The sequence below is a fragment of the Mesoplodon densirostris genome, chromosome 18, assembly GCF_025265405.1.
Source record: "Mesoplodon densirostris isolate mMesDen1 chromosome 18, mMesDen1 primary haplotype, whole genome shotgun sequence".
Lineage (NCBI taxonomy): Eukaryota > Metazoa > Chordata > Mammalia > Artiodactyla > Ziphiidae > Mesoplodon > Mesoplodon densirostris.
This window is the reverse complement of record NC_082678.1, coordinates 49,123,513-49,149,470: the sequence shown is the minus strand read 5'-3', so window position 1 is coordinate 49,149,470 and position 25,958 is coordinate 49,123,513. Positions and strand designations below refer to the sequence as shown.

Here is a 25,958-nt window from a genome sequence, read left to right as displayed (position 1 = left end):
TTTTCCCACCACAGGCCTCCCCCAGGCCCAGCTTCTCAGTGTTGTGGTCTTTCCCCATGTTCTGAAGGTTAACTCCAGTTAATTCAAAGAGAAATCTGAGACTAAGAGCTTGGCCTGTTGCCTCTGCTCCCACCTCCGTCCGTGTCTCTGCCATCTTCCTTTTCTCCCTGTCCCTTCCCCACATGTCCCCAAGGGACTTTTCAGTAGATGCTTGTTGGCAGGTTCAAAGAGACCCTGGTTCATTCATCAGGAGACCAGAGTCCCCAACTTAAATGCCACATCTGTCAGGGTCCAGCAGGAAACAGATGACACACCCAGCTTGGGGGGGATTGGGGAGAGCTTGTAACAGGACTACAACCAAAATGTGGGCAGGGGGAGGGGAGGGTCTGGTTCCCATACCTGGAGACACAGAGGCCATGTGGGCGGCTTCCTGGCAGGAGCTGCAACACAGCCTGGGTGGCCCACAGGGAGGAGCTGCGGGGAGAAATATTCCAGCTTCCCTCGCACCCCTCCCTTCCTGTGATCTCTTGCTGGGGCAGAAAACAGGGTGGAGAGGCAGGGAGAATGGACCTGGAGGGGTACACTCCAGGTAAAATCATTCTCTCTGCATCTTTCCCCATTTGCAAAGGGAGGGTTAGAAATACCTGCCCCGTGTATGTCCTGGGGTTTGTAAAAATCAGCTAAGGTGATGAATGGTGACGGTATGTGTTCATCATTTAATACCAGAGTAAGGGATAATTGTTATTATTGATAAACACTCACCAGGTACCCCCGACAGAATGAGTCTTACACGTTCTTACTTCTGCTGGGGAGCCTCTCATCTCCAAAGGACATATGGGTAAAGGAGCAAGAAATTGCAGAATTGCAAAAGCCTGGATTTGAATCCCAGAGCCCCTGCTTAATGTTCATATGGCATCAAGCAAGTCATTTAATGAGCCTCCCTGCGGTGAAATGTACCTCATTGGAGTTCAGAGGAGAATGGTTGCCATCATTACTTTCAGCCAGCTGCGTAGGGGGTGCTTGGAGGACCTAGCAGCATCCCTCATCCCTCAGCTGAGTCCAGGCCCTACAGTGGTGCCCAGGCTCTGGGCTGTGGATCCCTGGGTCTCTCTTCTCAGTATCATTGATCCAGGCCCAAGGACATGGAAGCAGCTCCTAATGTTAACAGTAATAAACCACCACTGATTTTATTGATTGCTTACTGTACACAGGCACTGATCAGTTCATTCTCTTGGACTCACTAGAGTCCCCATGGCTAGAATAGCATTTTAATATAATTGATTTCCTTTATAATCCTATGTATTTAATGCATTTCAAAACGTTCTTAGGAAAAGGGACCATTGGCTTCACCAGACTACCATGGATAGATCAAGGCATGAAAGAGTGAAGGGCCCGGGCTTCCCTGGTGGCGCAGTGGTTGAGAGTCCACCTGCTGATGCAGGGGACACGGGTTCATGCCCTGGTCCGGGAAGATCCCACATGCCACGGAGTGGCTGGGCCCGTGAGCCATGGCCGCTGAGCCTGCGCGTCCGGAGCCTGTGCTCCGCAACGGAAGAGGCCACAACAGTGAGAGGCCCGTGTACCGCAAAAAAAAAAAAAAAAAAAGAGTGAAGGGTCCCTGCTCACTCCCAGAGGACTGCAAGTTCCAGGTTCCCTGTACTCTGAACAGAATTCAGCCTTTTCTGAGTACCTCTGGGCCATGGCTGTGATCGTGGCCTTCACTGAACTGGGAGGCAAGAGACCGGGGATCTTCGGGGATCTTCCCCTAGCTTAGCTACTCCCTGGTGACCTTAGGCAGGTCCTGTGTGCCCTCCACTGCAAAATGTAATGGTTGGACTACCCCTACCTGGTTTTTTATTTCTATTTTATATAGGAAATGTATCATATATACGAAAGAGCATAAAAAATGTCTGGGTTTGGTTTAATAAAGACTTACAAGACAAACATCCATTTGCCCTCCATTAAACTTCAAGAGACCGTTGACAGTCCTGAGAAACTGCTGTGTGCCTCACTGTATATATTTGCTAATACAAAGCACCTCTGAGTAGGGGGGCTTAAAACGCAGTGGTTGATTGTCTCTCAGTTCTGGAGACCAGAAGTCTGAAATCAAGGTGTCAGCAGGGTTGGTTCCTCTGAGGCTCTGAGGGCCATGCCTCTCTCCTGGCTTCTGGTGGATTGCTAGCAAGCTTTCATGCTCCTTGATTGATCTGTAGATGCATCACCCGATCTCTGCCTTGATTAGCTCTATAAAGACCATGTTTCCAAAAATGTCACATTCTGAGGTACTGGGGGTTAAGACTCCAACAAATTTTGCGGGGGACACAGTTCAACCCATCAACCTCACTGCCCCCCACCGCCATCCTGAATTTTGTGTTAATCATTCCCTCCTTTTCTTTAGAGGTTTACTACATAGGTATGTGTCCCTAAATAATATAAATGTAGTTTTGCCCGCAATTTATATAAATAGACTAATAGTAGAAGTATTTTTCTGTGACTTGCCTTTTTCTGCTTAAAATTATGTTTTTTGGGATTTGTCTTTGTTTTTGCCTATAGTTCTAGATTATTCATTGTCAAAGCTGCATAGAATTCTATTATAGGAATAAACTACAGCTTATTTAGTGGTAACAATGGTACTCCTACATTTTTGGACAAAATCCTTAGTAGGGAAATCATTTTATACTGCAGCACAGCTCACACACCTTATGTGTGTGTGTGTGTGTGTGTGTGTATCTGAATTAGCTTCATAAAACTATCCTCCCTTAGTATGTGAGTTGCTCCTTTTCAATCCATTTCAAAGGTGACCTGCCAAACTGATTGCATGATCCACTAACGGGTCAACCTGCAGTGGCTGGATGCTCCCCCTCATGTATCCGTCGTGGTGGCCCTGTGGTTCCGTGCCCAGCAGGCAGGCCCACGGCATGGCCTTGCTGCTCCCCACAGCACTGTCTGCCTGCACACCCCTTGGCACCAGACCACGGTGCCTGCTGGTTCTTGTCCTTCCATCTGTCTTGGCTGTTGTCTTCTCCCTGCTCTGGCTGGGCATGTTCTAGCTCTGGCCTTGCCCTTGTAGTTGCTGCATCTCATGGGCCGTGACCTGAGGGACCAGACCCTGGGGCGTGTTAGAAATGTGTGCGCTGTAGTGTTACTGATTTAGTAAGGTAGCAAGAGAGAGGGTAGTGTCTGGAATCAGACTGTCTGGATTCCAAGCTTAGCCACTCAGTACCTGTGTGTTGGGCTCAGTTGGGGTGCTACTGAGCCCACCTGTGCCTCAGGGCTGAAATCTATCTAATTCTTTGTTAATATCTCTGGGCACAGTGGCTATACTAGGAAGAGGTCAAAACACCCAGTTAAAAGGAAGCTGGAGGTGGATAGAAGAGCTGGTTCTAAGACTTCCCTGGCGGTCCAATGGTTAAGACTCTGTGCTTCCACTGCAGGGGTGCAGGGGCTAGGAAGTAAGATCCTGCATGCCTGGCAGCATGGCCAAAAAAAAAAAAAAAGAAGAGCTGGTTCTGCACTCAGGCTGCCTGCGTTCAGATCTCAGCTCCATTATTAACTAGACAGGTAGCCATGAGCGAGTTATTTGACCTTCCTGTGCCTCCTCTTACTCATCTACAAAATGGGGGCAATAATAGAACTCACCACATGCTTGTTAATAGGATTGAATGAGATGATGCTCATAAAGCTTTCAGTACAGCATCTGGCTTCGCCTTCTACCTGGTTTCCAGCCTGATACTCAAGAGAAAGCTGGGGTTTTGGGGGTTTTTGTTTTGTTTTGTTTTGTTTTTTTTCCTGCGCCATGCGCCATGTGGGATCTTAGTTCCCTGACCAGGGATCGAATCCATGGCCCCTGCAGTGGAAGTGTGGAATCTCAACCTCTGGACTGTCAGGGAAATCCCTTTTCTCTTTTTTTCTTTTTTTAACATGAAAAGAGGTTTACTTTCTCACTGTGACCCCTTGTGGAGGGAGGAGCCACCTGGCCCCAGGTTCCCTCTCAGCAAAGGCTCATTTTTTGGCACTGCTCCACTCACAAGCCCACTGCAGCCAGAGGCCTGCCCACCCCCCCGGACCCCCACAAAGTGTGTGCTCCTTAGAATACTCACCTTCCCTCTGGTGTGGGCTCTGGGTTGGGTATCTTCATTCGGGTCCCCACAGGGCTCCCGTTGTTTCAATGAGGATCACGTTGGAGTCCAGCCTGGGGGTCATCTGGGCCTAGGCATGTAATGCCCCCCAATGAGCACTTTTCCTTCTGTCCCTTGATAGCCAGCAGATGCCCCCCTACCCATCACCCCGTATTCTTGTTATAGACGTGGATGCAGTGAGGTGGAGGATGGTGTGGGATGTTCCCAGCGCACCGCTGTCTACCACATGCACCCGAGTCATCGTTTCTCCCCAGCCCTCCACAGCTGGTCAGCCAGACCACCTGCCTTCCCTTGGAACCGCCTCCCAGACACCTTAGGGTGTCCCCAAACCAAAATCAGATCAGGTCCCCCTCCTGCTGAAAACCCTTCTGGGGCCCCCAAGTGCCCCGTGGGAGAGAGGGGTCCCACTGCCCAGCATAGCCTCTGGGCCTGTGTGGCGGGCCGCTGGCTTCTCCAGCCGCATCACTCTCCCCACCCCTCACCTTGCACTTAAACCTTCTACTTTAGTACTGCCGGCCCTCCCCCATCCGAGTGTTTCCCAAACTCTGTGTGGATTCTTCCCTCTGTGCCTCTGCAAGCCTTCTTCCCTATTTGATTGCCTGATGAAGACCTTCAAACCCAGTTCATGTCACCTCCCTCAAGCAGCCGTCTCTCACTCCCAATAGAATGAATCACTTCTAATAATACTCAATATCATGTAGTTGTTGAGAACATGGACCCTGGAGAAAACTACCGTGGGTGTGAATCTCAGCCCCACCATTTACTAGCTGTGTGATCTTGAGCTAGTTACCTAACCTCTCTGTGCCTAAATTTTCTCATCCATAAATTGGGGGCTCTCAGAGTACCTACTGCACTGTGGGGATTGAGTGCGTTACTACATGTACCAGGCACGTGGCAAATGTGTACTATCTCTCCACTGGGTGTAAGTCTTCTGAGGGCCGAGGCTGAATCTGCTTTGCCTCCAAGTTGTGTCCCTATTGCCTGGCACAGTGCCTGGCACGTAGTAGGTGCACATCAGATATCTGTCAATCAAATGAAGGGAAGCTGTGTTTACCTTCCTTGGAGAAAAGTCCATTCAGATCCTTTGTCTATTTTTTGGTTAAGTTGGGTTATGTGTCTTTTTATTGTTGAGTTGTAAGATTTCTTTATATAGTCTAGCTACAAGTCCCTTATCAGATATATGATATGCAGATTTCCCCCATTCTATGGGTGTCTTTTCACTTTCTTTTTTTTTTAATAACTTTATTTATTTATTTTATTTATTTTTGGCTGCATTGGGTCTTCGTTGCTGCGCGCGGGCTTTCTCTAGTTGTGGCGAGTGGGGGCTCCTCTTCGTTGTGGTGCGTGGGCTTCTCATTGTGGTGGCTTCTCTTCTTGCAGAGCACAGGCTCTAGGCGTGTGGGCTTCAGTAGTTGTGGCTCGCTGGTTCAGTAGCGGTGGCTCAGGGCTCTAGAGCACAGGCTCAGTAGTTGTGGTGCACAGGCTTAGTTGCTCCACGGCATGTGGGATCTTCCTGGACCAGGGCTCAAACCCGTGTCCCCTGCGTTGGCAGGCGCATTCTTAACCACTGTGCCACCAGGGAAGCCCCTCTTTTCACTTTCTTGATGGTGTCCTTTGAAGCACAAAAGTTTTTAATTTTGATGACGTCAGTTTATCTATGTTTTCTTTTGCTGTTTGTGCTTTTGATGTCATATCTCAGAATCCTTAGCCAAATCCAAGGTCATGAGCTTTACCCCTGTTTTCCTCTAAGAGTTTTACAGATCTTCGATCCATCTTGAGTTAATTTTTGTATGTGATGTGAAGTAAGCGCCCAGCTTCATTCTTTTGTAGTTGGATATCCAGTTGTCTCAGCACTATTTGTTGAAAAAACTATTGCATGGTCTTGGCGCCCTTGTCAAAAATCACTCGACCATACATAGATGTGTTTACTTCTGGACTCTCAAGCCTACTGCATTGATCTATATATCTGGAGAGCCACCTCCATCTCTAACAGTTTACCGTCTCTGCCCATCTGCGCTCAGCAGTCCTGGAAACTCCCACAAGAAGCGTTGATGGGACATCCCACAGCCGAGCACCATCTCCCGAGTGGCCCCCCGGAGTTAATCACTTTCCGCATCTGTCAGGGTGACCACTGGGAGGACCCAGTGTGACCCGCCCTGGAGGGCATGTGGGGGAGGATGCCATGGAGACGTGCCGTCTCTCCCCTCACCTGCACGCTGGCACGTCTCGTCCCAGAGCAGGGCCTGTTTGTGCTGAGGCCCAGCTCCTAATTGGGTGGATGCCATTGATGCGGACCAGGTAGGAGGGAGCAAAGGGCGGGAAGTGGCCGCTGGGATGGAAGGGAGTGGGGCCTGCAGGAGGGGCGCATTCCTGGCACTAGAGGCATCTTCACCAGGACAGCGGCGTTGGGAGGGAGAGCCTGCATCGATGGGTAGGCGCTCGGAGGCTAGAGAGGACCACTAGCATCGCCAGGTTCTCATCCTAAGGTGGCTTCTGTCCCTGTTTCCTTGTGTGTGTGTGTGTGTGTGTGTGTGTGTGTGGCTTGATCCCCCTCCTTGCTGAGGGCTTGTTCCTTCTGGCTGGGGGACGTGTGTGCTCTAAGAGGTCGAGTGGCTCTTGGCCGGTATGTCCTTGGTGCAGGACTGGTTGTCTCATGTTGACTCTAGCCAGTGAGTAAGACTCCCCAGGGCAGCCAGAGACCCTTGCGGAGCGGGATGGAGAGCTGGGAGGATGGCGCTCTGTGATACCACGGGGACATTCTAGCTTGCAGGGAGTTCCGGATTTATGGGTGCTTTAGTACAGCTCAGGCAGAGAACACAATTGAGCAGAGAATTGTAAAGCTGCACTCGACAACTTGTTGAATTCTACAGGGCAGGGCTGCCTGTGAGCTGAGAGAAGCGGGGGTGCTTAGCTGGTGGGGTGCTGGCTCAGAAGGAGGAAGGGGCCACATTATAGTAGAGAGGCCCATGGTACAGTGTGTCCCCTGCCCCTCCAGATCTCCTAAGGCTTTGGAGATGAATCTTCCTCAAGCGGCAGCCACTGCAGTGACATTATATTTGTTAGGGACCCGGGAGGGGAATCCACTTCTTCCTTCCTTAGATCCCTAGAAGCAGAGATTTCTGTAGTGTGTGTGCCCATCTCCTCCCTCTTCAGTTGTTCTCCCCACTCGCCCGCCCCTGAGTGGGAGCGGAGCGGTGTGAGCTGGGTTGGAGTTGCTCACTGCCTTAGAATTGCATCAGCCCCGCCTGGCAGGCTGGAGCGGGAGCCTGTTGCTATGGTGACCACTAGGCTTCAAACCAGTGAGAAGGATGAGTTAGTTAGTCGCAGGGTGTGGTTTTCTCGTCTTGTGATGATGTCTTGTGTTAGGCACACAGGGTCTGTATTCCCAGCCCTTCCATGGGGAGATGTGTCACCTGCTCCGGTGGGCATGATGGACAGCTGCTCCAGAAACTGTGTGGGCATTGACCAGGTTGGTTAGGTGTGACAGAGGACACAGTTGGCTCCCTTCTGCCTCATTCTGGCGGCAGTGGGTGATTTGACCAAGTAAACCAGATTCTGGGGGAAGGGAGGGGACCAGGATGCAACCTGTCACCCAGAACGGAAGGCTGCTCTGAATCCCAGCCAATGAAACCTGCCCAGGCTGCATCATGATTTTTTTTTCAAAACCACCTGACAGAGCTCATCATCTTGCTAAAGATAACGGCTGCTTGGCCAAGCCAGCACCGTACTTATTAGTTCAGATCTCTCCTCTCACATTTTGCCTGCAGTGGGAAAGGAGGTAAAAAAGTCTACATTCCAGCCACATTGAGCACCTTCTGTGTGCTGGGCACTGCACTAGACACCGCCTCATCGTTTTATCATCTCCTTACCTCTGCACTCGGGAGCAGGTGATCCTGCCCGGTTCTGCAGGGGAGCAAGCCCTGGGACCCAGAGAGTTTAAGTGACTTGCCCAAAGACTGAAACCTAAATCTTTGGGCTTTATGACTGGTGTTTTTTTGGATTCCAGATGCCCTTAGAAACAGGAATTCTTAGGAATTCACTGTACATCTTCTAGTGGAAAAATCTTGGCAGTGTCTCTCCCCAGAGAAACACAGTTTCTATGTGGCAAATGGTTGACTGGAGCTATTTTTGATTTCTGAACGGGAAGAATGAGAGATGTGGGCGTTGCCTGCAGACAGAGGAAAACCTGGGATGCAGTTGGTGAGGTCAGGGCAGGGCGTTGACAAAGCCCAGACTTGGTACAGAGACAGCCTGAGATTTCTGCCTGGGGCCCTCTACGGGTGCGGATCAATTGTCAGATGAGTTCTCAACAAAGAGGTGTCTGGTGAACTGGTCCAGGGTAAGACGTAGAACCAGAAGAGAACTAGGGCCTCAGCGAGAGCCTGGCAGTCATAAGATCTGACTTGCTGAGCTTACGAGGCATAGTAACGGCAGTTAATTCTCAGATGGCGCTGTCACTCTTCGAAGTGCACTTTAGATATAATTACTCATTTCATTTTCACAGAATCCCTGGGAATTTGGTTGCTATTATTCCATTTTGAAGATGAAACAGAGGCACAGAGAGGTTGAGTGACTTGCTCAAGGTAACACAGCTGGTAAGAGGTAAAACTGGGGATTCAAGCCCAGGCAGTCTGACTCCAGAATATGAGCTCTTGACCAAAATGTTCTACTGTCTCTGCTCGTACCTCTGGAAAGCTGATAGCGAGTTAGCTTGTATGGCCCACCCTGAGGAGTGCGTATGTGTGTGCACATACATGCAGACACACATATACACCCTAATATACTGGCAGTGGGAAGGAAGGCTCGTGGCTGCGTTTGTGAGCTTCTGTGTCTTGATGGCTGTGCCCTGTGCATTTGCGGGGGCCCAGGGGGACCTGTACCTGCGTGTGATGCTCCTCCCTTCTTCCCTCCCTCCCTCCCTTCGTGTTTCCCAGGAGGCTGGGTGTTCTGCCCTCTCTGGTGTAGAGCTGTGGAGGATATTGCTGCAGACCTCGTGCCTGGATTGCTTGCCTAACTGTGTTGAAGGGCCCCGGGCTCCCAGGAAGGAGCTCAGATCTAGTGCTGAGAGTGGACAGGGGCCCCAGGAAGAGCAGGCAGGGAAAGTGGGAGCACAGTTGCCGTGTGTGTGGGGGGCATTCTCTTGTGCCTCTTTTGGTGCTTGGGTCACCTGTCTGCTACCCACACAACATGCAGCTGCTTCCAGACAAACTGGGCTTCCTGTCTTCCCCAGGGCCAGGGTTGTAGGGAGAAATAATTAAGACAATAATAAAAATAACGAAATCAACAATAACAGCAACTAACCTTATTTACTACATGGCAGACACTGTTCTTAGTGCCTCTACGTGAACTAACTCATTTAACTGTCACAAAAGCTCTATGAAATAGTTTTATTATTAGTAGCTTCATTTTACAAAGGAGGACACTAAGGCACAGAGAGGTTAAGCAAGTTGCCCAAGGTCACACAGCTAAAACTGGGATTTGAATTCTGGTGGCCAGGCTGCAGAGCATATGAAAGCGCAGTACACGACTATGGCCCTTCATGCCTCCTAGGGGAAGCCTCCAGACCTTGTAACCCTTTTCTGCCCCCAGTTTAGAATCTTGTTTTTATTTTCCTGAGAGACTGGGTTGTGCTCACTTGCCTGCCCACAGGTCCTGTGTATGAGATATGGCCTCTGACATCAGCCAGTTTTTGTGGGAATTGTGCCCCTTCTCTCCTCTCATGCTCAGGTGCTCAGGCATGGAAGGGACGTTTCCAGGAGCTCTCCTGGGAGCAGAGGTAATTAACTTTGGCCATTGCTGCTCTGGCCTCATCCCTCCAGTCTGCCTGCACACAGGTGGTTCCAGTGTAAACACCTGGGGCAGGGCAGGTCCTGCCAGCCCTGGAGGCCCTGCTGCCTGTCTCTCTCCTGTCCTCTCTGACCTGTGGTCTACAGCCACCCTTGTTATGACAGCCGAGTTGAAACATCTCTTTTTCCTTTCCACCGCTGTGACCCCCAACCCCCCGTCTCCTGTCAGTCCCTGGGCCATGTCTGGTCCTGAGCTTGACTCTTGGAGGAGGCTGCCTTCCTGTGGGAGAAGGCTGGCATCTCTTGCTGCCAGGTGGGAGGATGGAGCTGTGTGGATCTGAGTAGAGGACTTGGGAGGTGACAGAGGGATAGGGGCAGAGCCAGGGAAAAGGGGTGACCTGGGGGAGGTTTCATATCCAGCCATGACCCCTGGGGTTCTGCATGCTCCCCAAGACATTGCCTTTGCCATTGGAAGGTTGAACTTGTAGTGGGTGCCCAGGTGCTGCCTGATGGGGGAAGGAGTATTGGAATTGAAGCTGACGGATGCCTGGCAGCCCCTGCCTAGGGCAGAGCCAGGCTTGTCTTGTGCCAGGAAGTTGGCAGCAAAACAGAAATGAGCTATGGAGGTGGAACCTGGCTTTGTTACTCAGAAGGTGACTCGAAAGCTGTCTTTGGAAACTGATGGGTTCCAGGCCTAGTTTAGTCCCTGTGCCCCCTGCTAATTCCCATGAAAGAGTTTCTCTGGTATTTCTCCTTCCCTATGTGCTTTTTTTGAAGTTATATTTTATTCTATTTTTAAAGTTGCAGTAAAATACATATAACATAAAATTTACCATCGTAATCATTTTCAAGTATGCAGTTCAGTGGCATTGAGTACGTTCACATTTTTGGGCAACCATCACCACCATCTACCACCAGAACTCTTTTCATCTTGAAAAACTGAAACTCTGCACCCATTAAACACTAACTCCCCCTTCTCTCCCCACCCCCAGCCCCTGGCAGCCATCATTCTATTTCCTGTCTTTGTGAATTTGACTACTCTAAGAATGTCGCATAAGTGGAGTCATAACAGTCTTTTTGTGACTGCTTATTTCACTTAGTGTAATGTCCTCAAGGTTCATCCACATTGTAGCACATGCTAGAATTTCCTTTGTTTTTAGACTGAATAATATTCCATAGTATGTATATGCCACATTTTGTTTATCCATTCATCTATCAATGGACACTGGGGCTGCTTCCACCTTTTGGCTGTTGTGCATAATGCTGCAATGAACATGGGTGTTCCCTGTCTACTTTTGGGCTTACTTCACACATCAGCAATAGGCCATCCTTGGGGCTTGGTCAGGGATGGGCCCACTGACTTGGCCCCAGGAGAGTGGGTGGCTCACCAAGTTGACGGGGAAGGCTCGGCCCTCTGGTGTCTGCTTCTACCAAACACTAAGTAAGATGTCAGTGCTCCTGGCACCAACCTACCTTCTTGAGGACATTCCGGATTTCCTTCCCCTCTGCCTTCAGAAGAGGGAGCTGGATTCCTGGTTCTCTCATGGACAGGAGGAGGGCAGCGGTGGTTCACCATGAGCCCGGCATGGGTGGCGTTAGGAGAACGTGACTGTCAGGTGTTGGGAAGGGCACGTGGAGCCTCTCTGAGAGTGGGGTGGCCAGGTGACCCCACATGGAGGAGCTGGAGGGCAGGCTGGTAATGCCAGGGAAGCAGCTTCGTCCTGAAATCCCCATGACTGAGCACAAGCAAGCTTTGCTGCTTGCTCACCTGGTCCGTGGCAAGTGAGGTGCGGTCTCTGCTCCACGTGGTCACTCAGGGACCCAGCCTAATGGAGGCTGCACCATCTGGAACCCAAGGCCTGCAAGGTCACTGCCGCAGGGGAAGAGAGGGAGAATTGTGCATGAGGGCTGACCAGAACAGTGGGAGTCAGGGGCGTGAGAGTGTCTGTATATGTGTGTGTGTATTTGTGCATATGTGTGCTCCTCTGTGTGTGTGTGTGTGCACGCGCGTGCGTGTCGGCAAAGAGAAGAAACGAGCTGGCGGGGGGAACCCCATTGCCCTTCCCCAGCTTAGCCCTCACCTGGCTTTGCACCACGCAGAGGAAAGGTGACTTTGGTGTTTAAGGAAGAGGCCATTGACTTGGGGAGTTCCTCTCATATCCCCTCAGTGGGGGACAAAGCTGGAGCAGGCGAAACCACTGGCACTCTGGAGCTGAGGGGAAGGGAGAAGGACGTGAGTTTTGGAGGCACCCTCTTATGGCCCTGGACAGTCGTAGAAACTTTTTAAGGTCTAGAGAGACTCTGAGTGGATGGCCAGCAGTTGAGCTGAATGCCAGCGAGCCTGGCCTCCTGGCAGCAACGGACAGAGGTGCAGGGTGTTTCTGTGGGTGTATGGGTGAGGGTGTATAAGCATGTGCAGGTTGGGAATGTCTTGGCTGATCCTGCAGGTGGGGGTGGGGAGCCTGGAGCCACCAGGCTCTGGGATTGAAGGGAGCCCCTGATGTAACGGTGGGGGGGGTCATAGATTCTCATCCTGGCTGCCACAAACGTGCAAGGCCCTTTGAGAGTCTTACTGGCCTCTCTGGACCTTGTATTACATGTTCTCTGAACTGTCCCTGCCTTTTCTCAGCACTAGATTGAGAGTCATTTAATTTTTCACAAATACCCCAAGGACTCATGAAACCATATATGGGAGAGGGGCTCTGAGGCCAGTGATAAGTGGGATTGGATCCAAAGGTCATTGTCATAATGGTCCTTTGATTCCTCCTCCTCCATTGCCTCCTGGCTGCTCCCCCTTCTCCCCCTTGGGGGCCCAGCTGCATTTCCCACCAGCAAGCGGGGAGAGGGGAGGAAGAACAGAGCCTTAAATCAAATCAGTCCAGGATCATTACTTGTTATCAATTCATGACAGTTTGGAGGGGAAGCAGGAGGCAAGTTAAAGCTGTTAACTCTATCAAAGGTTAGAACTCCTATAGGATTTGTGAGTGACCTCCTGGCCCCAGACCCTAAGTAATTGAATTGACTATAATGGGAAGAGATTAGAGGATTTTTAAGCAATTGTATCAGCCAGTCGGCAGTTATCCAGCGTCCACTGTGTGTGAACACTGTGCTGGGTGCCACGAATAATATGAAGAAAATAGAAGTGGGCCATCCTGGAACTTCCCTTGTGGCGCAGTGGTTTGGACTTTGTGCTCCCAATGCAGGGGGCCCGGGTTCGATCCCTGGTCAGGGAACTAGATCCCACGTGCATGCCACAACTAAGACCTGGTGCAACCAAAAAAAAAAAAAAAAGAGGGCCATCTTTGCCTTCCAGACTCCTGCCACCTAGTGGGGAAGCCAGAATATACCGAAGGCCAAATGACTATGCACTTGAGTTTCTTTGTAGAGGATTTTTATTTTATTTTATTTTTTATTTTTTTGGTCTGATTGATTGACCACCGTACTGTTTGTGAAATACTCTTCTTGTCTGGTGTCTCTCATTGGTCTTCAGAGCAGCCCCGTGGACTGGGCATGGCAACTGCATCATCCCATTTTCCAGTGAGGAAGGAGAGGCTGTGTAGAGCTGGGACCAGAACCCAGTTCCGTCTGACTTCTGGTCCGGGCTGCCAATCGTTGGCTAGCCAGAGGTGGGAGTGCTGAGTGCTGCTTAGGGTCTGTTCCTGTCACTGTCTGGTACGTAATAATTTAGGAGATGTTTGTTGAATGACTATTGCTCATTTACACATGAAGTAAGTTTTCCTCCATTATGGTAAGGTCATCTGGTCATTCTGCACCATTATTCCCATATGTTTGGTGCACATATAACTGCATTTCCTACAGATCAATTAGGAATTTTAGGCCCCTCTGCCCAGGTGGGGAATTATGTCAAAGTACAACAAGCAATAGACTTGATCCAAAGAGCAGGCTTTAAGTTGTGGCTCATTTGTTTATTAGCCAGGTGGCTGTGGATGAGACCCAGAACCTCTCCGAGCCTCAGTTTTCCCCTGTGTAAAGTGGGGGAGTAATATCTACTCTGACAACCTCCCCGGGTTTTGAGAATGAAATGAGATCCTGGCTGTGGCCTTGATTTGTACACTGCAAAACACGGTGCAGATAATAGCGTTCCTCGTCCATCTTTCTGAGCCTGGACACGGTGAAGCCTCTCTCCCTTCTCTGCCCAGGGCCGGTGGGCAGGCCCCTCATCCCTCGCCTGTCTCGTCTGCCCCAGCTACTGATGCCCAAAACCTACGACTCCTTTGCTTCAGGCTTTGGAGTCCTGGCTTTTCCTGGCGTCCACGGCCTCTGCCTCCTTCCCCCGGGAGCCTGGAGGTGGAGGATCGGATCGCGTCTCCATGGCAACCAGAGAGTCCGAGCCGCACCCCCGCGGGGGGCCTGAGTCTGTTCCAAGCAGCGGGGGCGGAGCCAGAACTGAGCGTTCCAGCTACGCGGTAGCACCTCCGGGAACCAGCTACCGGGTCGCCTCTGCCGGGTCTTTCAGTTGCTCCTTTGCGGGGCTAGTGCCCCTGCTCCAGGCCTGCCGGAAGAGCTGGGGGTGAGGGGTAAGCCATCCATCCTGCGGTCCAGGCGACTGCTACAGGCCGAGTCTGAGGGCTCTGTGTGAATGGGACAGGGGCTGCCCTCCCTGCCTGCCCACGGTAAAGCCCTGTCTGTGCGCCTCATTCACCTCTTCACCTCTTCACCAGCACACCTCCCAGTCCTTCAAGGCTTGAGTCAAACCCTGCCTCTTACAAGTAACCTTTCCTGTGCTTCTCATACAGCCTGGCTGATGGCTTCCTGAGGCTCTTTCAGAGTTTAGTTTCATTTGACTTTAGGGGCTGTGACCTCAGGGTCCTTGTCTGTCTGAAACTGATGGTTCTCGGCCTTACAATACATTAGAATCACCTGGGGAGCGTTTAGCAGCCATGCTGCCCCAGCTAACCCACACCAACTCAATATGGATCTCTGGGTTGGGGGCCAGACACCAGTCTCCCCAGGGGATTCCAGTGTGCAGGGAAGGTTGGAACTGGTGTCTTGAAGTTCAGTTATTTATTTGTTTGTTTGTTTGTTTTTGTTTTGGCTGCACCATGGGGCTTGTGGGATCTTAGTTCCCGGACCAGAGATTGAACCTGGGCCCACAGCAGTGAAAGCGCCGAGTCCTAACCACTGGACTGCCAGGGAATTCCCAATTTCAAATTTTAAACACTCCCATGGCCTGTGATGCCTTGCTTGTTGCTAAGCCTACTGAATGTAGGCTGACCGATGAACAGTTGGGTCCACTGATGAAGGAAAGCCTGCTAGAGCCTAGCCCAGTTGTATGTTTCCAAAGCTCTGGTTTGGTTTTTTGTTGTTGTTGTTGTTTTGTTTTTCAAGGACTAGGAGATCTCTGAGGGCACTTACTGCTCAGGAAGAGGACTGGGGTGGTAATGATAATAGCTACTTGTTTATTTAGCACCTGCCCTGGACCAGGTGCCTTGCATTGCATTTATTTTTTGATGGGGACCCTACAAAAACCTCATGAGAGGGCTTCCCTGGTGGCGCAGTGGTTGAGAGTCCACCTGCCGATGCAGGGGACACGGGTTCGTGCCCCGGTCCAGGAAGAGCCCACATGCCGTGGAGCGGCTGGGCCTGTGAGCCATGGCCGCTGAGCCTACGTGTCTGGAGCCTGTGCTCCGCAACAGGAGAGGCCACAACAGTGAGAGGCCCGCATACCGCAAAAACAAAACAAAGCAAAAAACAACAAAAAAAACCTCATGAGGTATAGGCATTGTGTATTATCCCCATCTTACAGATGAGGAAACTGAGGCTCTGGAAGGTTAAATAGCTTGCCCAAGGTCCCATGGCTCTTAAGTGATAATACTGGGATTGGAACCTGAGTCTAACTCAAAGCCCGTGCCCTCGACCACTGCCCTGTCCTGGCTCCCAGCTCCCTCTTCCATCAGTTGTAGTGCAGGAGGTGCTGAGAAGGAGGCGGCTTGTCCCATGAGAAAGATGCTGGTCCCAGGATGCCTCACCTTGGTGCCATGCCACCACTGAGGGGCTCCCAATGGGATCTCCGGGGTCAGCTGGGGTCACGGGGCCCTGAAAGTGTCCAGCCCTTTCTCCTCTTCCTTCAGCAACCTCTACTGAGGACTATTGTGCCCAGATGCTGTCCAAGTTCTTTAACCCCCATAATGTTTAATGTCTCACAACCAGCCTGTGACACGGGCATTGTTATTCTGTTTCAAAGATGAGAAACTGAAGTTTGGGGCGGCCAGAGCCAACCAGCTGACAATCCGCAGAGCAGTCCTCCCGGTTCTGTGGCTCCAAGGCTCTGGACTCTGAGTCTGCCTTGGGGATCTTGGCTTTCCCCAGGTTGCTGGGGGAGAAGAGGCCAAGTTCTGTAGCCCTGTGTGCCTCAAGCTGTGTGAAGGAGATGAGAGTCACTGTGCTGTTCATCAGCCTCAGAACGGACCCACCTGTTGAGAACAGCCAGCGTCCTGGCCCGCTGGGAATGTGGGGGGGAGTTAGAGGATCTGGAGGGAAATGGGCAGCTCTGTGCACCTCCCAGGGGAGGGGCTGACATCGGGAAACCACATGTGCACGGTTTCACAGCAGGGTCAGTGCAGGCCTCAGTCCAGTGCCCGGCATCCAGGGGAGGTCTGAGCAGGGGACAGAATCATCTGCTGGGAGTTAGTGACAGGAGTGACAAGTTGGAAGGACTCTACCCGTGCAGGAGGGACCTCAGCTTCAGCGACACCAGTCTGTTCATCAGTGCCCTGAAAAGAAGGGCGTGGTCCTGCCCCGGGTCTTTGCAGCTCTGTCCGCCTCAGTGGGAATGGCCTCTTCCCGCCCCTCTTCTCTCACATCTGTCAAGGCACACTCAGACCCTTCGCCAAACGGCGCTCTTCCTCCTCCAGACTTTTTTTTTTTTTTTTTTTTTTTCTTTTTGCGGTATGCGGGCCTCTCACTGCTGTGGCCTCTCCCGTTGCGAAGCACAGGCTCCGGATGCGCAGGCCCAGCGGCCATGGCTCACGGGCCCAGCCGCTCCGCGGCATATGGGATCCTCCCAGATCGGGGCACGAACCCGTATCCCCTGCATCGGCAGGCGGACTCTCAACCACCGCGCCACCAGGGAGGCCCCCCTCCTCCAGACTTTGATGCAGGTTGTTTCTTCCACTCACGGGCCCTGAGAGCAACCTGCCCAGGTGGTTTTTTTCTATTTGTACAGGTCCTACACATTATAATGGTTGAGACACAGGTCCTGGAGTCAGACTAGCTGGCTAGTCTGTTAAGTGCACTTAACAGCCTTTAAACCTTGGGCAAGTGACTTAACCCCCATACCTTCACTTCCTCAACTGTAAATGAGAAGAATCACAATGGTGGTACTTAAACTTGGTTTTTAAATTAAAAAATTTTTTGAGTGCATCAATGTTAAGCATACAGCTTAATGAACTCTTACGTACGTCTGCTCGTGTACCCACCCAGATCAAGATGTAGAACGTTTCCAGTAACCCAGAAAGTTCCCTCATGCCCCTTCCCAGTCAATACCCACTGCCTCCTGCAGCCCACCCCCAGGTAGCCACTCTGAACTTCCATCGCTCTCTGTTAGTTTTGCCTGTTCTTGAACTTCATAGAAATGGAATCCTACCATATGTGCTCCTTTGGGTCTGGTTTCTTTTCTTTTTTTTTTTTTTAATTGTTTATTGATTTATTTATTGGCTATGTTGGGTCTTCATTGCTGCGTGTGGGCTTTCTCTAGTTGTGGAGAGCGGGTGCTACTCTTCGTTGCGGTGCGTGGGCTTCTCAGAGCGCAGTCTCAGTAGTTGTGGCACACGGGCTTAGTTGCTCCGCGGCATGTGGGGTCCTCCGGGACCAGGGCTCGAACCCGTGTCCCCTGCATTGGCAGGCGGGTTCTTAACCACTGCGCCACCAGGGAAGTCCTGGGTCTGGTTTCTTTTGCTCAACACATTGTAAGATTCATCCATCATAGGGTTGCTCTGATGGTGAAATGAGGTAGTGTACAGCCCACGGCCCGGCCCAGTCACAGATGACAGTGAGCATGCTTGGACCACACTGTGAGGTCCTGGAGGGGAGGACGGAGTCTGTGCCCTGTGGCTCTGTCACCACCTGACGCAGCGTGTGGCATACAGAGACTTTTTTTTTTTTTTTTTTTTTTTTTTTTTTTGCGGTATGCGGGCCTCTCACTGTTGTGGCCTCCCCCGTCGCGGAGCACAGGCTCCGGACGCACAGGCTCCGGACGCGCAGGCTCCGGACGCGCAGGCTCAGCGGCCATGGCTCACGGGCCCAGCCGCTCCGCGGCATATGGGATCCTCCCAGACCGGGGCACGAACCCGTATCCCCTGCATCGGCAGGCGGACTCTCAACCACTTGCGCCACCAGGGAGGCCCCATACAGAGACTTTTGATGCTCTCTGAGGAAGTTTGATGCTGCTTTGGTGGGAAGGATGGTCAGGCCTGAGCTTCCCTCCGCTGTTCTCCTAAGGTTCCCTCCACCCGCACTCCCATTGTCAGTTCTAGGGCAGAAAATGGGTTTATCACCTAATATCAGCCTTTGTACCTCCCCTGCTGGGAGGGCAGGACCGTTCCACACCTGGAACTTATCTTTATCCTGTACCCACAGGTTCTTAGAGTGTCCAAGAGGAGGTTGGAAAGAACCCTCAAACTTCCCTCAGCATCTGTTTTTGGGGGTTGGGATACAGGATGGATTCTTGGCTGTGTCCCTCAGTTATTGGCGATGGACAGTCTCAGGGGAGGGTTGTAAACAGCTTGACACCTGTGTGCCTCCAGCCACCCGGGCGCCCCTTCTCCCCCGCCTTGCGCCTCCCAGAGCTGAAAGTGGTAGAAACGAGAGCTGGTCATTTGGGTTTGAACTTACCCCCACTGGCCAACTCTCCACATTGCCCCGAAAGAGCATGTTTGAGGTCTCCATGGTCTGTCACTGGTTGGTTCATATCCTTTCATCTGGCACAGACGCCATCACAGGCTTAGACTAGGTGACCCTACATTCACGTGTGGTCCCACTCTGGGCGATTCCTAGGTGATCTGGAGGTCACAGGATTCTGCCTGCATTGTAACTCGACAGAGGAACATACGCATCCATTGGGAGAAATTATCTAAAGTTAGAGATGCTCGGCAACGATGTGGCTGGCAAGACCCCACTGCAGGAAATGGTCCAGATCAACCGTCTTCCCTGGGTCCTACCTAACTCTTAGCTCAGCTCACAAGGCCCTTGGTGTGCTGGTCTGTGCCCACTTCTCCAGTGCAATCTGCCCCTCACCCCCCTGCTCACTCAGTGTTCCAGCCAGGCTGGGCTATTTATAGTCCCCTAAGGCACTTTGTGCCTTTGCCAAGCCTCATCTCATTGCCTGGAACTCTGCTCCTGTCCCCCATCTGCCTGGCAAGCACCCACACATCTCTCAAGATTCGATTAATTATATTAATAATAGCAGCTAAGATTTATTGGGTGCTTACTATGTGCTAAGTGCCTTGTGTGCGTTATCCAGCTTAATCCTTGCAGTAGCCCTGTGCACTCCATCTCTTTGTCATCTTCTTTCACGGTCATTGGTTTAACCAATATCCATTTATAAGTGGCTGCCTTGTGCCAGCCACTCTTCTGAGCACAGAGGAGTGGGAATGTGATTCAGCCTGGATTGGAACCTAAACTGTGTGACCCCCGGGTCCTTGCTCTTAGCCACAGTGATAAACCACCTTCCTTGGAGTATCACCCAAGCCCATCCAGCCATCCTCTCACCCACACTGTTTCCTGCTCCCTCCTCTTTGCCTTGCCTGTGAGGTACTTCTGTCATAGCATCTAGGATGTTTTCATGCTTGTTGGACTGCCTTCCTCTACTGGGCTGTAAGGATTTCAGTTAGGAATGTATTCATTTTATGTGGCAGAAAATCCAACATATAGGGGCTTATAGTTCCCATTTAGCAAGAAATGAGGTAGGCTGTTTCTAGTGTGGCTCAGTAGCTCAGTAGCATCAGGGAAATGTCTGCGTTCTTTCTTGATCATTTCCTCATGGCAGCAGTATGGCCACTGTAGCTCTGGTCATCACAACTGAGTTCAAGGTATCAAGTCCCTTTTTAATTATCAAAGCAAAGGCCTTGCCAGAGGCCTACACTTGCGTCTCATTGACCAAAAACTATGTCAAATGGCCACTCCTAGTTGTAAGAGAGGCAGAGAAAGTGGGTATTTTGCCAGGGACTGGGTTCATTGCCACCTCATATAAAACCAGCATAAGGTAAACAGGGAAGGAGAGAAGATAGATATTGAGACAAGCAGTGTCTGCTAGTAACCTAGAGAGCAGAGACCATGTATTAATTGCTCCCAAATTCTCAGAATCTGAATGCTTTATAATTATTTTGTATTGTTGCCTTGCAGGCAACACATACAGACATTTTTTTCAAACATAATATACTGTACATACGATTATTAATTTCTTTTTCACTTAATAAGATGATGTAAATCATCCAGATAATTTTTAATGACTACATAGTAGTCCATCTTGGAGAAATACCATAATTTACCCAAGTCCCTATAATTAATCATTCAGCTTGTTTTTAATATTTCACAATCATAAACAGCTCTGTGATTAATAACCTTGTAACTTTATTTTTATGGACATTTATCATTAATTTCTTAGGACACAGTCTTAGATTATGCTGGGTTAACAGCTGTACCAACTGTTAAAGCTTTTGATACCAAGTTGACTCCAGAAAAGTTGTGCCAGTTCTACATATCCTCCAAGAGATTCTGAGAGTGCCTGTTCTCTTACAAGCTTGGGTATTTTCCTTGCTGATTTGATAGGAAAATTGCAAAAAATAGAAGTTTGCATTTTCTTTGATTACAGGTGAGGTTAACATTTAACATATATATGTTATATATATATATTATATGTATGTATATATATATATATATATACACACACACACATTGGGCATTTGTAATTCTCTTTTAAATTTTCTATTCATTTCTCTAACTCATTTAGAAAGTTGAGGTATTCATCTTTTTCTCATTGGATTGCAAAAGTGCTTTATATATTCAGGAGGCAAGGAGGTTCATAGGAGAAGGGTGGAACTGAGCTGGATTTGAAGGCTAAATAGGACTTCACTGGGTGGTCAAAGGGTAAGGAGGGTGTTCTAGGTGTAGGAACAGCATGTGCAAAGGTCCAGAGGTGGGAAACTGTGTGTTTGGGGACTGTGTTAATTTCATAGGGCTGCCATTAAACAAATAATCACAGGGAGGCTCAAGAGGGAGGGGATATGGGGATATATGTATACATATAGCTGATTCACTTTGTTGTACAGCAAAACTAACACAACAGTGTAAAGCAATTATATACTCCAATAAAGATATTTTTTAAAATTAAAGTAAAAATAAAAAATCATCACAGGGACTTCTCTGGTGGTCCGGTGGTTAAGACTCCATGCTTCCACTGCAGAGGGCATGGGTTTGATACCTGGTCAGGGAACTAAGATCCCAGAAGCTGCGTGGCCAAAAAAACCCCCCAAAATTTATTTTCTCACAGTCTGGAGTCCACAGTCCAAAATCAAGGTGCTGGCAGGGCCATGCTCCCTACCAAGGCACTAGGGGGAGAATCCTTGCTTGCCTCTTCCAACTTCTGGTGGCTCCAGGCATTCCTTGCTTTTGGCCAGATAACTCAGATCTCTGCCTCCATCTTCACATGGCCTTCTTCTGTGTGTCTGTGTCTTCTCCCCTTCTGTTTCCTATAAAGACATGTCATCAGATTTGGGTCCCGCTCAACTAAAGTAGGATCATCTCATCTAGAGATCCTCAACTTAATTATATCTACAAGGACCTTTTTCCTAAATAAGGTCACATTTATGGGTACCAAGGTTAGGATTTAGACATATATATTTGGGGGCTACTATTCAGACCCTTTCAGGGACCTACCTAGAAGATGTCTGATATTACAGGGCAGCAGAATATGACTCTGTAAAGGAAGAGTCAGGTGCTGACTATGAAAGGCCTTGAGCCAGGGAGTTTGAAGTGAATGGGGAACTGTTGAATTCTGAACAGTGGGGAAACACGATCAGATTTGCAGTCTGGCAGTCATGGGGAGAGAGTGTTGGAATTGTCCTTGTAAGAGTTGGTGAGGGTGGGAAGGCGGATGGGGAGTGGGGATATTTCAGGGTGTAGGAGATGAGGAGGAAGAGGAAGGAATCTGGCACGACTCCTAGGTTTCTAACTTGAGTGATCTGGCAGATTAACTTCAGGAAAAGCTTGGGTTTGAAGTTCCTGGGGGTGGAGACGTCCAGGAAACAATCAAAGAGATGGGTCTGCAGCCCAGACCTCTCCCTAGAATATAAATAAAATTTGGGAGAGGGAGTAAAGTAGAGGTGACAGAAGCCCGGAGAACACCAATTTTTCCCCATCATTTTATTATGAAAAATTTCAAGCATACCTAAAAGTTTAAAGAATTGTATAGTAAACACCCATGTACCCACCATCTGGAGTCTATAATTATCATTTTTCTCCACTTGCTTTATCACACATCTGGCCATCCCTCTGGACATCATCAACCCATCTTGTTTTTTATGTATGTCAGAGTAAGTTGCAGACATCAGTACATTTCACTTCGACACTTAAACATGCATGTCATTAACTAGAGTTAAATATTTAGTGAAATGCACAAATCTTTGATGCAGTGTACTATTTGATGAAGTCAATGAACACATCCGCCTGTGTACCCCAAATCCCTGTCAAGATACAGAACATCTCCATCACCCTAGAAAATTCCCTGTGCCCCTTACAGTCAATTCCTGTCCCTACCTGACCCCCAGAAGCAACCACGCTTTTCATTTTTTTTCCAAGCGTAAATTAAATTTGTCTGTTCTAGAACTTCATATAAGTGGAGCCATACAGGATGTGTTCTTTTGTGTCTGGCTTCTTTCACTTAGCATAATGCCTGTAAGAGTCATTTCTGTGTGTCTCAGTATTTTTTCCCTTTTATTGCTGAGCAGTATTCTATTGTAAGGATGTATAGGGAATACCAATTTTTAAGGGGTGGGCAGGGAAAGAGGATTCCACCAAGGAGACTAGAAGGAACAGTGAAGACCGTAGGAAAAGCACCCAGATAGAATGTCAAGGAAAACCATCTGGATCAGTTATAATTAGGTTTGACTGCATATAACATAAAAACTAAATCACAGAGACTTAAATAACATAGGCATTTTATTTCTCTCATGTAAAAGAAGTCCAGAGGTAGATGTTCCTGGGGTGGTATGTTGGCTCACTGTGCCATCATGGGCCCAGGCTCCTAGCTTTGAGCTCAGCTATATTCAGCACTGGCTTCTATCCTCAAGGTCCCCTCATGGCTCAGTATGGCTGCTGGAGCTCCAGCTCTCCTATCTGCTTTCCAAACTGGCAACAGAAGGAGGAAGCATGGAGAGAAGGGGAAAATACCTTCCAGTGAAAACAACTTTCACTGGAAGTTTCAGCAACTTTCTTCAAAGTTCCACACATATCCACTCAACATCTCATTGGCCAGAACTTCATCACATGGCCCACACCACTAGGAAAAGTAGCCTTTTAGCTAGCCACGGAGCACACTGCCACTCCAAAGATAGTGAGATTTCTGTTACTAGGAGGGGACATGGATATTGGCTGTCAGCAGCCTCCTCTGCCTTTTCTCTTTTGACACCTGCTGGCCAAGCCATGGTCCACTCAGCCTTCCTGTCTGTGGACCTGCACAGACTGAAGGCTGTGCTTGGCAGATTTCCACCCTCCTGAGTCCCCAGGGCTCCTGCTTTCTCAAAGGGTTGGTTTCTCTGTCTTTTCTGTATCCCTTTTCCTGGTAGGATTCTCCAGGGTCTCTGGCTGGCTTCCTGGGCTGTCAGGGTCTCCTGGAGGTTGGAATGAAAGGGACAGTATCCAGGAACATTTGCAGAGAGCTCTGAGGGCACTCTCCTCCACGCCCGGGCACCCCACTGTTGTGGCTGGCACCCCTCTCTCCCCTCCTTGGTCAGCCTTCCCTGACGAGGGCTGTAGAAGGAGATTTCCCTAGAAGATTAGTGAGATTCAGAGGGGGAAAGATGGCATTTGGAGACAGACTTGGATTCAGATCCTTTCTGTGCAAATCTCTCTGAGACTCAGTGACTCTGCCTGTGAACTGGGGATCATAAGAGCAGCCTCTCCGATGTGGCTAGGTTGAGATGTGGGTCCAGGGGCACCACTCTGATCAGGATGAATTGGGCACACATGGCGGAAGGCTGGCAGAGACCTTCCCACCCTGCTGTGACCCAGGCAGCTGCAGACTGTGCGGTAGTCAAGCCTCACCACTTTCCCTGTGGTCCCTTCTACCCTTGCCCTTGGGAAATATCTGGAGAGTGAAAGCTCTGGTCCTGTGACCCCTGGGAATTGGTCAGTGTACGGGAGAATCAGCGGGGCCTGCTGGAATCTGAACGGATGGCCAGACCAGTGTTCATCACAGTTCACATCCCCCGCTTGACTCCAGGCACTAACAGAGCAGCCTGGAGCCTCCTGGAGGAGAGACCGCAGGTTAACGTGGTGTTTCATTCCCTCCTTGTGCTTCTCCAAAGTGAGTAGCTCTCACCAAACAGCCAGGCTCCCTCACAGTGCCGGACTCGGGCAGCCCGGATGCTGTGGTTCCTCTTCCTCCCTCCCAGGATCACTGGGGGCACTAGAGGGCCACGCACTGTAGGAGTTCTGAGCTGGGACGCCAGGGAGGACACTGTGGAGGAAGTGATATCTGAGCAGATGATGGGACGGACCCAGCCAGGGGTGGAGGTGGGGGAGGGTCCCTCACACAGCTGTAAGAGAGACCCCCACTGGTGGGGTGGAAATAGCAGAGTCGGCTTACCCCCACCTGCTCCTGAGACAGAAGCCCTGTGTCCTCCCGGCAGTGGGTCCTGTTTGCGGGGTGCCTGGCACACACACGTCCCAGTGTCTGGATGGCTAGGTCCTGTGGTTCTTCACGTGCACGCCTGTCCTGGGGAAAAAAATAATAGCTCACGTCCCTGACAGCTTAATGGGCCGTCAGCACAGGACTGGAGAGGAAGTCGGCAGGAACAGGTGCAGCGAGGCTGGGGGGTGCTCTCGGCTGCCAAAGGGGCAGATTGGACTGAGTGTGGCCATGGCCGGGCGCCCTGGTGACCCGTTGACACCATTCTCAGGCTGCCGGCTGCCCGGGGGCTGGTGTGTTGTGACAGGAGGAGGAGCCAGGGCCCCGCTGAGAACTTGGCTCCAGCCTCAGACCTGAGAGGGACAGTGCATTCCTCTGCCCATTCACTCACTCCACACACGTTCCCAAGATCCTGACCCATGTGGGCCGTGGCTGCTGGGCACACAGCGATGGCTGTCAGCCAGGTCCCGCGCCAGGCGCTCAGGGATGAATGGGCAGGATCACTGGGGACACTAGAGGGCCATGCACTGTAGGAGTTCTGAGCTGGGACGCCGGGGGCCGGGGGCCGGGGTGGGGACACTGTGGAGGAAGTGATATCTGAGCAGATGATGGGACAGACCCAGCCAGGGGTGGAGGTGGGGGAGGGTCCCTCACACAGCTGTAGGAGAGACCCCCACCGGTGGGGTGTGATGGGGGCCTTTCTGAGGTGCTGCCTTGCGCCCCCATGGACCCGGCCTGCTGTCCAGGGAGGGGGTGTCCGGGCTGGGCAGTGGCTGCATATGTGAGTTGTGGGCTGTAAATGCACAGGTGCTGGCTCAGTGGTGCTGGCAGCGCCGACGGGGTTAACGGCAGCTTGACTTCCCCGTGGCTGTTTCTTCCCTCCTTTTCCCAAGGCATCCTACATTGAAATTACAGAAGTAAGTACCGGCTTTTGAGAAGTCTGCTGTGCAACCGCGTCCCTGCCAGGCCCGGGCCGTCTTCTCGCCCATGCTCTGCCAGCCTTGGGCTCTGACCTTTGCGGAGCCTTGTTCGAAGGGTGAGGGCTCCCTCGGGTGCCGTTCCTCAGCCCCCACGCCGAACCCTGCTCTGCCCTCCCATCCAGGGATGGGGCTCAGTGTACAAATGGTACCCAAAGAGGAGGGGCTCAGGAAGTGACATCGCTCGGCC

At 50.7% G+C, this 25,958-nt stretch overlaps 1 protein-coding gene and 1 pseudogene across 2 annotated transcripts in view; one reads left to right on the top strand and one right to left on the bottom strand.

Annotated features, from left to right (window-relative positions):
* ABR (ABR activator of RhoGEF and GTPase) overlaps nucleotides 1-25,958 on the top strand; it is a 182,810-nt gene that overhangs the window by 62,072 nt on the left and 94,780 nt on the right. The window lies entirely within an intron of this gene.
* On the bottom strand, nucleotides 4,003-4,380 carry LOC132478438 (large ribosomal subunit protein uL14m-like; annotated as a pseudogene).